The sequence below is a fragment of the Neopelma chrysocephalum genome, unplaced genomic scaffold, assembly GCF_003984885.1.
Source record: "Neopelma chrysocephalum unplaced genomic scaffold, ASM398488v2 Primary Assembly neopelma1_96234, whole genome shotgun sequence".
NCBI classification, from domain to species: Eukaryota; Metazoa; Chordata; class Aves; order Passeriformes; family Pipridae; genus Neopelma; species Neopelma chrysocephalum.
Window position 1 is genome coordinate 496,477 of NW_020924883.1, and position 13,447 is coordinate 509,923.

Sequence of the window (13,447 nt, forward strand, 5' to 3'; positions counted from 1 at the left end):
GTTTTTCCTGGTTATTAAGTCTCAGTGTTGCCAGTAATGAAAAACTCTGCACAGGAATTGTGTCTGGGCAGACTTGCCTCCCAACCTTCAGTGTTTTCAGAAGAATGGTCTAGAACTTGGTAAACACCATGGCTGCACCTTGGTGTCAGTTCTGTGATGTGAAAAAATAATGTGTTTTCATTATAAAAATGGCTTCCTAGCTACCATATAGCTAGGGATACACTGACAATGAGGGACTCAGTCATATCTCTGAAGGGCTGGTGGCCTATTGTGACTGTAATGTCAATCGGCCTAGGCTGCATTGCTGAGGTCAGGTTGTGGATATAAATTTTTTACCAACCTGGCTGGGGTGGAATGATCCCAGGTTTGATCAGTCCTACTGCTATAAGCCAGTGCAATTAATTACATTATGTTGGTGCAATTTGACCCCCAAAGAGGCATATCAGAGCTTCTACTAGTACATCCCAAATGCTTATGGAGTACATCCATCTCTGTGCCTGCCATCTAGCCAGTGTTTCAGAAAGGTTGGGTGGCAGTGCTGTGCAGCCTCAGCCCTGTCAGTATGTTTGTCCTGTCCATTCTCCTTGCAGTACCCTCCTTGTCCATGGTCTGGCCCTTCCCTCATCCTCTTGCCAGAACAGCCCATGACACCATCTGAACACCATCTGATGCAGATAGCTGTCTTGGTGAGCAGAGAGTGATGCTGGAAGGCTGAGTGCCATTTGGAGCTGTGACTGGAGGGAGAAGAGTTGTCATCAGGGTGGAGCAGACAGGGGAGTATGCCTTGAAACACAGCCTGGTCTGCTGGGAGCCAGGAGCCGCAGCTCAGCTTCATGCTGAGAGGGCAGTGGCGATGGCTGCCAAGTCATCCTGTGCAGCCCGGCATAAAATGCAACTGCAGCTGCTCCTTACTGTCTGGCCCCAGTGAAACCAAGCCTTTGGGGGTCCCTTTGGCTGCTGCTGTAACCTCCAGTGCAATAAACAATGGGATAAGCTTGGCATCACAGTGTGTGTCTTGGACATGAGGCTGAAACTGCAGTAAGATCTGGTGGAGAGCCCAAGAGTGTGTTCAGGTGACATGTGGGGCAAAGAGGCAGGAGGATGTTTCCTTGCAGTTCCCATTGGCTGCTCCCATGCCATAGCTGGCTCTTCCTCCAGCTGGTTTGAGGTGACTGCTCATGCGTCTGTGATATTTGTTGAGTTAATGACATGACTTATGTTTAACAGTGAGCTAGCACTGAAAAGGATATCTTTTTGTTTGCAAGGTGGTGTGGAGGGCAGAACTGATGAGAGTGGTGAGATGTGTCCAGGTGGGAAATGTAGAGGTGGGACTAACCATACCTTCAGCCTCTTTAGAAATCACATGAGCTTCATCTTTCTTTGGAAAATGGAATTTCAGTCCTGTGACAGCTTGCCTGTCTTGTAGTGTGTAGTGCAAGGGCTGCTGTATGCAGCTGTCAGGCCCATGAAGATTTTGTTACTGTGCCAATATAGGATTTCTAGCAATGTTTCTGGGACCTGTTTCAAGGATAGAGCTGAGGAATTAAATTGAGTTTTGAGATTTCTTGTGTTTAGCTCCTTTGCAAAAGCTGGGCTGCTGTCAGAGGTGTTGAGTGCCTACGCGGCCTTTCCCACCTGGTCCACTGCCCTGGGGTCTGCAATGGAACAGGACGGTCTGCTCAGACTCTCCAGCTGCAAACCATGTCCTAAGCTAGGCGTGCTCTTGTAGAACTGCTGTTTGATGTGTTTTTCTAAAACATTACATGTTCAGGGCAGAAAGCCTTAATTGATTACTAATAAATTTAAAAAGTAAAAAGTAACAATTTAATTAAAGGTCTAGTATTTCAGATTGGGCTAAGCTTTTCCTCAATTCACTAGCTCTGTGCTCCAGGAGTTAAGGTGGACCTTCTTTGACAGGGATAGTTTTGGTTTTAGTATTTCCTGTGTTTTGTTGTCATAGCCTCACTAATACTTGCGTTCAGAAATATTCTTCCAATTGTGTTGTGCAGTCTACTCTGGGATCAGAAACACCATGTTGGAAAGCCCATTAAAGTCAAAGAGTTTTTCTTTTATTGGCTAAGCTTGAGATCAAAATATTTGAAACAGTTTTATGAGTCTTTGATGTAAGACCCCAATCCAGAAAAGCACTTAGGCATCCATACTTAGCTTTTAAGTACAGTAGATTAATTGTGAAAGAAAATGTCATAGCATTCTGTGGATTGAAGACTGAATTTATATGTTTCTGAGAAGCTGACATGCTACATTTTTTTCTGAGGAAAAAAAATCTAAAATCTCTCTTAAGCATATCTGAAGAGTTTTAAGAAGTTCTGTTATCCTGCTCTGACTTGTGTCTGTATTTATCCTGCTAGTACAGATGACTTCTGTTAATATAGGCCGTGTATTTGTGAACATCTGAGAATATTTTGCAGTGGATAAGTTTGAATTAGTTACTAGGAAATAATCACAGAAATTCTGCTATGACCTGAAATTATTTCTGTCTTTAAAAGGGGAATCTGACAGCCTGCTGAATCTGCAGTCTGCTTGCAAAGGCAGTTTGAGATTAGCTGATAGCTGTTTTATAATTGGGCATGGTGAACTGGTGAACAGTGGAGGCATTCAAATGAAATTATTTGCACAATATTCTTGTAAGTCTTTTTGAAATTTAGTGAATAAAATTTTCTGGCAAATTCAATTACTTATAATTTTGTATTTCCACAGATGTGCAATCTTGATGCCCCAGTCTTGAACACTGGGGCAAAGAAGTAGGTAAGAAAGAGTAGAAAAGCAAAAGCTGCCAAATAGTAACAGATGTACTGACCTATTGTAGTGATGAAGATAAGAGGAACCCCAGCATATCTATGTTACAAAGCCAGGCAGTCACCCTATGGCAGGGTAGCTTGAACACAAGGAAATTCTAGAAGAGTGTGTTGAAAACATTACATGGGTTCATATTTTACTGCATGTGACCCTGGAGTATTACAATGTACTTCTATCCTAAGTGGAACTGAAGTGGTGTTCTTTGTTTAACGATCAGTTGTTATATTACTTCATACCATAAGCATGCGTGTAATGGATGCTGAACCAGAAAGTTCTTGCCCTGAAAAGCTTATGCAAGACAGCCTTTTAAGTTGGAAATCTCTTTAATGCTGGCAGTAATTTACCAGTTGCCATGAAGAGTTTCCAGGGGTAAGGGTTCAAGAGATACCAATATGCTTACACCCTGAGCTGTTGTGAAATAGTCTTGAGTGTTAGCTTACAAGAACTCTGGCTGCATTTCAGGTATCCAGTGTAACTGCAATTGACTTGCTCTATGCGTAGGTAATTTTAAAAGAGTTTAATATTTTAGGACACTCTTCTTGCAGTTAATTCTTGCAGTAGCTGTAATAAGGGAAAGTTCTTCTTTCCCTCCTCTGGTGTTTATGAGTAAAGGTTGGCCACAGACTGCAGTATGCTGACTTCTCACAGGCATGCTTTCACCTGAAAATATTACCTCCCTCATTCCCTGGTACTGAAAATCGGTTTGGATCTTTACAGGTACTGTATACTTGAGTACTGATGCAGTTCTATTAGCCTCAGAACTATCTGTTGCTTTTTAAAGAGTATTTGCTTTCATCTAATACTCTTTAAGGGTAACAACTTCCTAACTGGAAAAAGATGTATAGATGTGTAACTTTTTTTTTTTTGGTTAAAATTTTTACAAACCTGGTCAACAATGCAGAAATACTGGCTCTACTAGTTATAGTCTTTTAGAAAACACAAGTTCTTTGAAAGTGACATTGTGTACTGGTTTCACTACACGCACAGTGTATGCAGAGCTGAGTTATGGTGCTTGACAGCACTTTTTAGCTCTTGAAACAGTGTTTTGGCTAAGACACTCTGTTTCTCTGTTATCAATACAAATTTGTCGACGTTTCAGTAAGCTACTTACAACTTGATTGTTCTGGCTAGTTTCCAGTACAACTGTACTTTGCTTAGGTTGACTAACCTCTTACTTAAACTCACTAGTCATTATGTGATTTCTTATTACCTGCACCTGTCTGGAGCTATGATGTATCATTAAAGGCAGTTGCTACTATTTTGTCCAATAATTGATTATATTTCAAAAATGGATGAAATTATTCTGACAGAGAGACGTGTGCCTTTTAATTTCCTTTTGCAGGGGAAAAATTGTCTAAAGCACATGCTATTTCATTAGAAAGTGTGTGTATCTGTGCCTTTCACCCTAAAGTGAACATATGTACAGCTAATAATACTAAAAATTTGTTGTTTAGTATTAGCACTGCGACCTAGTTTCCCTGAGTTTGGTACTCAACCAATGAACAGTGCTTATTGTCTGGTCTTGAAGGAGCTGAATGTTTCTTGCAGCAGTTAATGAATGCACATTAACCCTCTTCTTATCAGTGTTTAATTGGTGCAGTGCGTCTACAGACTTTGGCCAGTCCTTTACAGGAGTGGTGGTGGAGAGTTGTATGGGCTGGGAGAGAAGAAAGCAGAAACAAAAATCAAAGCATTCACCTGTTTTTGCTGGGTGGGTGAGTGGTGAAATCAGTGCGGGGAGCAGTACAGCAGGGGATTGCAGGGCTGCGTTGCCCTGTCCTCTGAGACTGGTGAGCCAAGCACTGCATACCTGACTCCACCATGGTCACCTGCCTTGCAGGTGATAGCACCCCTGCATTTTGAAGGACAGATTACCTCTGTGCTAGGCAGGATTTTTAGGTTTTGTCTGCTTTCACTGCCCATCAGCTAGGATTTGAAAGAAATGAGTGGTGCAGGTGTTTCCCTAAATTTTACACTCTGATCTCCTTCCTTAGTTCTGGAGACCTTAATTTTTGAACATTAGTTATGTTTAACCACATTTGACCTGACAGTGTCCCTTTAATACCATATTATGCAAGGATCTCAGACATTAAAGATATTGGAGAAGTGATTAAAAGCAATTTTCTAAAAACTACTCATGTGCCTTAAATTTCAGAGCCAAACTCATGCCACTCCATTGACTAAATCAGTCTAGAAATCTCCAAAGCCTCTTCTGTGGTAGGGAAGTATAAGCAGCAATCCTAATCCTCAGACTGGCAAGAAATGAGAAGCCAAAACTCACAAAGGTCTGAGGACTTCCTTAGAGGAAAATTGGAAGGAAGGTTGCAACATAAACTTGGCTTCAGGTCTTTGGTATATCAGAACAGAAATTTGCCAGTCAGAAGGAACATGTAGGTTTATTTTTGCTTCCCTTTAGGGTTTGGTGGCAAAAAGGATACACGTTCATGCTGGCTGAGTTATATGTACCTCAATATAGTGACAGGAGAAATTTTAATTTGTTGTTGAAAGTTAATTAAATTATGGCACTTTTGGAATGTTAGGATTTTGTGGAAGGAGATACACATGTTACAGAGGTCTTTTACAAAGCTAGGAACCAAGAGCAAACAGACTGCAGTTCAGAGGTCTCCTTTTTTATTTTTACTTGCCCTGCCCTGAAGTCATATATGACTGTAAAAAACATGAAGTTTTACAACCCTTTTCCTGATCATACAATTAGCTTAAAAACCTAAGTAAAGCCTTAGATTAAGAAATTAATGTTGTTGTTATGGTGTAAATTTTACATACTAAGTGAAGATTTTACCTATATTAAATTAAGAATAATGGTAAATGTGTGTGTCTCACAGGTTTTTTTGAAAATCTTAAAATTTGTGCTTCACAAGATGGAATACAGTGATACAGTCTTGCATTTTATTTTTTCCTATTGTTTTCCTATGGTTGATTGGAATTTCAATATATACATATTTTTCAGTGGTATGATCTGTTCAAGAACTTCATTAAAGAAAAAAATGGTCGACTTTGCAAATGTTGGTTTTTGTTATATTCGCATGTTTATCATTTGAGATGATAATAAATGGCTTCATCAGGATCCTGTACAGTTAATATGCTATCCAAGTACTGCTTTTTAAAATGTAAAAACTACAGGAATCAAATAGGTGAAGGTGTAGCATAGACAGTACTCTGTCAAACTCTATGTAAATGAGCAAAAATTATTGGTGAAATATCTGTATGGGAACCTATTATGTTTCTTTGGCAGGCAGGGTGAAAACTCCCGGTGTTGTATTAATTGCACTTTGAAATTTTGTTTTCAGTCCTATTTACTGAGAATCCTGAAGTGGAATTAGCTGTTGTGATGTGCTAGGGGAGTATTTGTGCCACTGGGTGAAGAGCATCCTTTGTACTTAAGAGATTCAAAGGTCAAATAAATTTCATAGTGACCTTATTCATTTGGAATAATTGGGCATTTTTTTTAATGACCTGTGTAGCAGCAAGGAAAAATTCATGGCATGTGATCCAAAGCTATAGAGTTCTTTTTTCCATTGGCTTTGTTGGACCTTGAGCCCAAACCATTATCACTGGAGTGGCCTGATCAGCTGTGGTGTGTGTCAGTCACTGCCCTTACTGCCTCAGTTGCAGAAAAGAAAAAGGTACTTTTTAATCAAATTGAAAAAGGATACACAAATGTTAAGCATTGTTATTTTTGTCTTAAGTCATAATCACCCTCCGAAATCTAGAAAATGGAAACTTTTTAAAGCACGGGATGTCTTTTAGGGGGCAGTTTAGCTGATGTCAAAAATAGTAGAGAAGATGTCTTCTCATCTCCCATATTAGATATAATGTCAACTCACACAGTGTATTGCCATCACTGACGACTGCGAGTTATATTTTGGATTGAAATAACCATACCAAACAGCTGATGTATACCAGGAGACCTTGGCATTGATTTCCAGAGTATATAATGCTGGAGGTAAAGTAGCACAATGGGAGCTACCTGAGTCTGCGCAATGCCAAAAACTTGCTCAAAGTTTCTTTGAACTCTTACTTCTCTTACTAAATTAAAGTGACAGCAGTTGAATGTTATTCTTCTCTCACAAGGCTGAGCATGTTGCCTCAACAAATGCTGTAAGGCTTGTCAACCTCTTGGCCATTCTGTCACACCCGTTCCTGTTAATGAAAAGTTTAGTAAGAGTCATTCTTATCTGAGGCATCCCATAACATAAAAAGGTTTTTTGTTCCTTAGTTCTAGTGGAAAACAAATTACCAGAAATAGTAAAGGGTTTCAGAAAAATCAGAGACCCACAGTATTGTAGTATTAGAACCATTTTGTGGTTGCTTGATAGTTCAAACAACTAGAATAAAGTGGTTTAGGAAGCATGAAACAATACTGATTACTAAGGAAAATACTACCAAAAGCCCTGCCCTCAGGTAATGAAATTTGCTTCACTGCTTCCAGTGTTTTCCTCTGGATTTAATTTTTGCACTTCATCTTTACTATGTGTCTTTCAAAGTTAATTAATTTTCTTTCATGCCAATGCTCTGCTAGCCCAGAGGATCTTCCTCACTGTTTCTCCTTCATTCAAAGCTCAAACAAACACAATTCATTTAATTACTCCCAAAAGAATACACATGCACACCAATACCAGCAAACTGCTTTTTAATTATCTTATTCATCTTTGTCAGTGGGGGTCTGTTTCAGCATACAATAAAACCAATGGTAGGGCGTCTATTAATTTTGGTGGAATGTATGTCCAAGTAACTCATCGCCCTCTATAACTGCATGACTAGTTGGGCCTGCTTTATTAAGGACCGTAATTCCACTTGGGAGATAAAAGATAGGTGTTTTTATGAGCTATTGTTGAATTCTGTCCATAAAATGCTCCCAGCAATACTCTTAATAAGTTGAATTACTGACATTCTCAGGAATAGAATTGTTTTCTAAGTCATGGTATGAAAGACACATTTTAAAAACAGATATGGAGATAAGCACCTACCATAAGTATTTTCACAGGGATGACATTTTGCAGAGGAACAATTGTTTTTAAACATGAAGAGTGAATAAGGAGTTAATGTTTATTATTTGATTACTATATGCCTTGTACACCTAACCATAAACCAGGACACTGCTGTGCCCTGTCCTAGAGAGCTTGCTGTCTATTTGTAAGCTAGACAACAGATGTAGAGTGAGATGAACATGAGAAACAATAAGGCAATAATGACCAGTATAATTGTATTTACTCTTTATGATAAAATATCTGTCCATTGCACAGTTCATTGTGGGGGTAGTTCCCCTTGAAGACAAAAACAATCCTTTGCCTCCAGTGTTTACTAAATTCAGACCCAGAGATTTCAAAGTTCAGCATCCGAAAATTATTGTTCCTTTCAGGGAAGTTGATCCTGATAGACCTGAAGAGAAAGGTTCGAAGATTCCCAGTGAGATTCTTTGAAAAAAATCTGTGTACTACTAGTGACTATTCAGTTTGCTCAGCTGTAACTGACACAGTTTTCACAGTGTACCAGGAGGCCAGCGGAAAAAGGTCACCTACCATACACTCTCAGTGCTAGGTCTAGGTCCCTGCTTTTGCATTTCACTGTTCATATGTTCAGCAAACATATGACCAGGATGAATCTATTCTGTACTCTATTAAGAATGATAAAAGGAGGACTCAACCATCTCTCCCAGGTAAAATGAAAATCTTGCTTTTTTTAACTCAACATTAGTAAGATTGCCATTTGCTAGTCTTCTGACAGAAGGAGAGTGCAAACCTTAAAGCAATTCTGATTTGTCCTTGCCACTTTCTCTATTGTACATATGTTTGATAGAACCTCTAAATAATTTTCATGGTGGCAAAAAATTTTTATATTGATCTCTGGGGAATTCTGTAAAGCTTGGAGGCGAAGGGCTAGGCCTGTTCAGAGCTGTTTCAGCTTATCGTGTTTCACCCAACATGATGGGAATTGTTCTGAATTATGTTATCTGTATATAGCCATGTTGTCATTACAGTGCAATTTTTGACATCACGTTCTGATGTTCAGGAATACAATTAAATTTGAATTGTCCTTTTAGTCCCCCAAATCTTGGATCGAAGAGGTCTTCAGTAAAAGAGAATGTGCACACATCATTCCCAGCTCAAAAGATCCACACAGGTAAAACTATGAATTTCACTTTCTTTCCGTTACATTTAGAAAGAATCAGAATAATTTTTTTATGGGCATTGTGTGTGGTTTGGATGATGGTTTTCAGTGTCCTTTTTGGTGATTGCTGGTCTATGGGTTTTCATGGATCCTGTCACCAGTACATATTAAATCAGGCTGTTCATTTGAATTAGAACTTGGCAACAGTTAACCTTCATAGGCTTCTTAGATTTGTTGCTCTCAGTCCAGGAACCAAAACTAATACGGTATCCAACTGAGTGATTGAGTTGCACAGACATACTGCTGTACTGCTTTCTCCCTTCCTCAGAATAATCCCTCTGCTGATCAGTCGAGATAGAAATTTCTCCTCAGACTGGTGTAGAGTATGAAAAGAGTAAGGAAGATAACAAATCCTCAACCTGTGTTTTAGGACAAGGGAAAGCAAACATAACTTGGCATTCCAGATGGTGTATCTAGTGGATGCTGTTACCTAAATAAACTTGATGAACATTTTTTGAGGATCTAAAATTGTGAATTTGATCATATGGTTTTGAGTACATGGTTAATGTAGCATAGATAAGATAGATAACTCATCTACGAAATGAGGATTTGACATACAGTGTGATGTGTGAAATGCCGAACAAATCGCTAAAGTTATCCAGCACATCTTCCAGGGGTTAGTGCAGAAGACGACAGCCTGTAATGCTGTTGATAAGAGTTTTTTCACACTTGAATTGATCCTTTAAGAATAGCATTACAGGTATCTTTTTTTATGCAAGTATGTGTTAATTACCAACCTTTTATCACAGATGTCCTGCAGGATGCCAGGTGTGTCAGAATTTAATCAGGTAAGAGTACATAAATATATATCTATGATTTTTATAATGACCTAATAATAGGCATTCCTAGTCAAGGAAATAATAACAAGACAAATATTCTTCCTCTTATATGTTCAGAGCAGCATTTCTAGGGGTATGCTGGAGAATGCTTAGCATAAATGTAAGTAGAATAAATTGCATGATAGCCCTTACATTATTTGAAATGGAAAATTTTGTCCAAATACTTTGCGTGGGTGAGTTTGTCCTAATCTCCTGAGGAATGAAAGGCAGAAATGCTTCTTTCAATGAGACAATTCCAGCTATATCCTGGGTTATATGAAAGACTGTGAGTCAAAAGCAATGGAGAACAGTAAGAATTATGGAAAGAAGAAGAAGAAAATGAAGGGAGAAGAAAGAACATAATAGAAACATCCCCGATAAAAGGTTTTCTGAAGATTTTTCAACTTCTGTGCAGTAAGCATTCTGAGTTCCTGCTTTTGGGAAAGCAAGCAACAAAATAGCATCACTTTGGTGCTTTCAAGTAGTTTGTGATTTTTTTCAAACAACTTGTATTTTGTGGCTTGTATTAAGACATTGCTTTCAATCCAACATTTGTCTTTCAGCTGGTGTTACCAAAGAGGTTTTGGTACTGTGTATTTATGATAAGAAATTATCAGCTGTTGGAACACAAATTTCAATTTTCCTTGACATTTGTTTTGTGTTAAAGGCTTCTGAAGGCTGAAGCAACAGAAAACAATGAGTTTCCAATACCTGATGACTAGCAAGCTGATGCCAAGTAATCCTGTCACCTGCATGAGCAGGACTTTTTATTATGCTTCACATTTTATTTTGCTTCTAAGATTTATGTGAAGGGAGGAGTCATGCTTTACAAAAATTAAATAAATTACTCCTTAACATCAGATCACTGTAAAGGGCTGATATGCAGAATGGTGCTGGCCTGTAAGGCAAATTATTTGCATGGAATCTGTTTAGAAAGTTTCAGCTCCTTCTAAGAGAGTGGTCTCATGTACATTTTGCTTTAGAGCAGAAGAAGAGAGATTCAAAGATTTTTGGAGGTTTTCTGAAAGTAGAAATGCAGGGGGGATTCTAATGCTTCCTGCTAACCTGGAGATACCCAGCTGGTTATCTAAAGTTAACGTGTCCTTCAGAATATAGTAGTTTAATTCTATCTAAATCAAAATTACAGCACTTCTGTAATCCTCACCCTCTACCCCTGCAGAGTGACCACATTGTTAATTGGTCTGGGAAGCTCAATAATAGAGAAATTACCCTGAAGAGGTGGAAAACCAAACTAAGATTACCTTTCACCAAATCAGCCTCCTAATCAAACACAGTTTAACTGCATGAATGTGAATACTACACTGGGAGAGGGAGGAAGAGAAACAGGAAATGTGCACCCCAGTGGATGGGTTTGTTTTTTTCTTTCCTGTTTCTCTGTCAAGACATCTGTACCTTTGTGTGTTTTTTTGTCTTGTAGTTGTTTCTTTCACTTTTTCCTGAGCATTTCATGCTGATTTGTCAGTCTATGTTTGCAGAATGTCTGTGGATATCTGACATTATCTTGCAAGTACATTTTCCCAGATGTTAAGTGTTCTTGTCTTCTTGTATATCTCAATGTGTACACAGAGCTTGGTTCTAGGAGAAATTTTCTGTTCGAACAAGGTGAAATAATTTTCACATGATTGTTTCGACTGGTTATACTATATTTATTAGATCAGCAATGAAACAGGTTTTGGACCTCCTGAGATCTGTAGTTTTCCACAACAGTCTAAAAATCATGTGAATGTACTTGATGCCTACTATAATTTGATCTGATATTGTAGGCAAATGAAATCTGTTAATGATTTCTTACTTGCAGAGAAATTCCAAGATTTGCAAACAGTTTATGAATGGGTTATGCAACTATTTGCTAATTCTAAGTAGAATGACTCCATTTAGCAGTTGCTAATCAAATTTGAGTAATTTATTGGCACTTTTGTCCATGCTCCCCTAGTGTGTTGAAACGGCCTCGATCTACTCTTTTGTGCAGCACTCACAGAAACATCCCAGACAGCAGTTAGACTGATCTCATGATATGAATATTTAGCAAATGTTGTGCCAAATTTCTGCATCCTTATACATTTGAGATGCTCTCACAATTTTTCTCTATATCTGACCTTTAAGGCATAATTTTTGGATACAGCTTCTAAATTGCTGCCTGGTAGGGCACTGGATATTGTAGTCTGACTACTGCAGTTACTTTTACCTCAGTGTTGATCCTCTGGGTTTCTTCTTGTTGCTCAAAGTGTGATTTTTCTAGTAGCCTGCTTTTGTGTTACTGACAATGCCCCACCCTCTCCAGGAACATGTTCTTCAGTCCCAGCCCCTGCCCAGAGCATGCTCAGCCAGGGGGGTCAGACGAGGATGCTCAGGGTTTCACCCAGTTGTGGTGTGAAACCCCAAGGAGGGACAGAGCCCACCCTCCCCAAGCCATGATTCCACTGCTGGGTTGTCCTGGAAAAAGGACTTCTTCTAATTTCCAGCCTCAGCCTCCCATGCTTCAGCTGTGCTGCTGCCTTTCACCCTCCTGCCATGCACCACTGAAGAGCCCATCCACATCTTCTGTATCCTCTCCCATCAGTGCCAGGTGTGTTGCTGGGCCCCCTGAATCAGTCTCTCCTCCCAGCTGAACTATGTCCAGTCCCACAGTCTCTTCTCAGAGAACAAGGGCTGCAGCCCCACGATGACCAGGATAGTCACTCTGCCCCTGAAATCTCACCAGTTTGCTGGTGTCTCTTCTGTGTTGGGGGCCCAAACTGGGGGTGGTACCCAGAAAGGGGCTGACAAAGACTGAGCACAAGGGACAGTCCTTGCTGTCCCTCAGCTCTCAGGCAATGTCCTACTCACACTACCCCAGGCACCACTGTCCCCTGTTGCTGCTCAGGTACATGGATGGCCCTGGCTCAGCTCACTGGCCACCAGCATCTACTACTATGCCCCAGAACTGCCCCCTCCCCAGTGCTGCATGTTCCTTCCATCCCCTCCTCCACATTGCTGGTGGAGAGGCTAAACAGGACAGGCCCACTACAGACCCTGCAGGACCCTGCTTGATAGTGGTCCACCACCCAACCAGGTCCTCACCTGTCAGCATGTCATCCCTCCTGGACTGTAATGTCACAGACCAACTACTAAAGACTGGCTACAGTGGAGGTGATATCTGCTGCTCTGTTCTCATCCCCACAATTATGTTGCAGAAGGCAGTGCATGGGTCAGTCACCCTGGGTAAATCCTTGTTTACTGCTTCCTGTCACTGTCTGCTTCCTCATGTGCCCAGATGTGGGCTCCAGGAGGTCTCGTTTCTTGATTTTGCTTGGAAGTGATGGCCAGCTGACTGGCCTGTGGTTCCCCAGGATGCCTTTTGCTTTTTGAAGGCAGGTGTGACATTTACCTTTCTCCATTTATTGGGGACCTCCCTGATATCCACAGCCTTGGAGATCTGATGGAAACTGGCTGTTCAGGGACACCAGCCACCTACCTCAGCACCTTGGGTTGCAGCTTGACAGGTCCCAGGGACGTGTGTGGGAGCCAAGTGCCCCTCTGCTCCTCTCCTCTGACTCAACTATCATCTCAGGCTGTAGTGTCACTCCTCCTTTCATCCCGTCATTCTGCACGCAGCAGAAAAC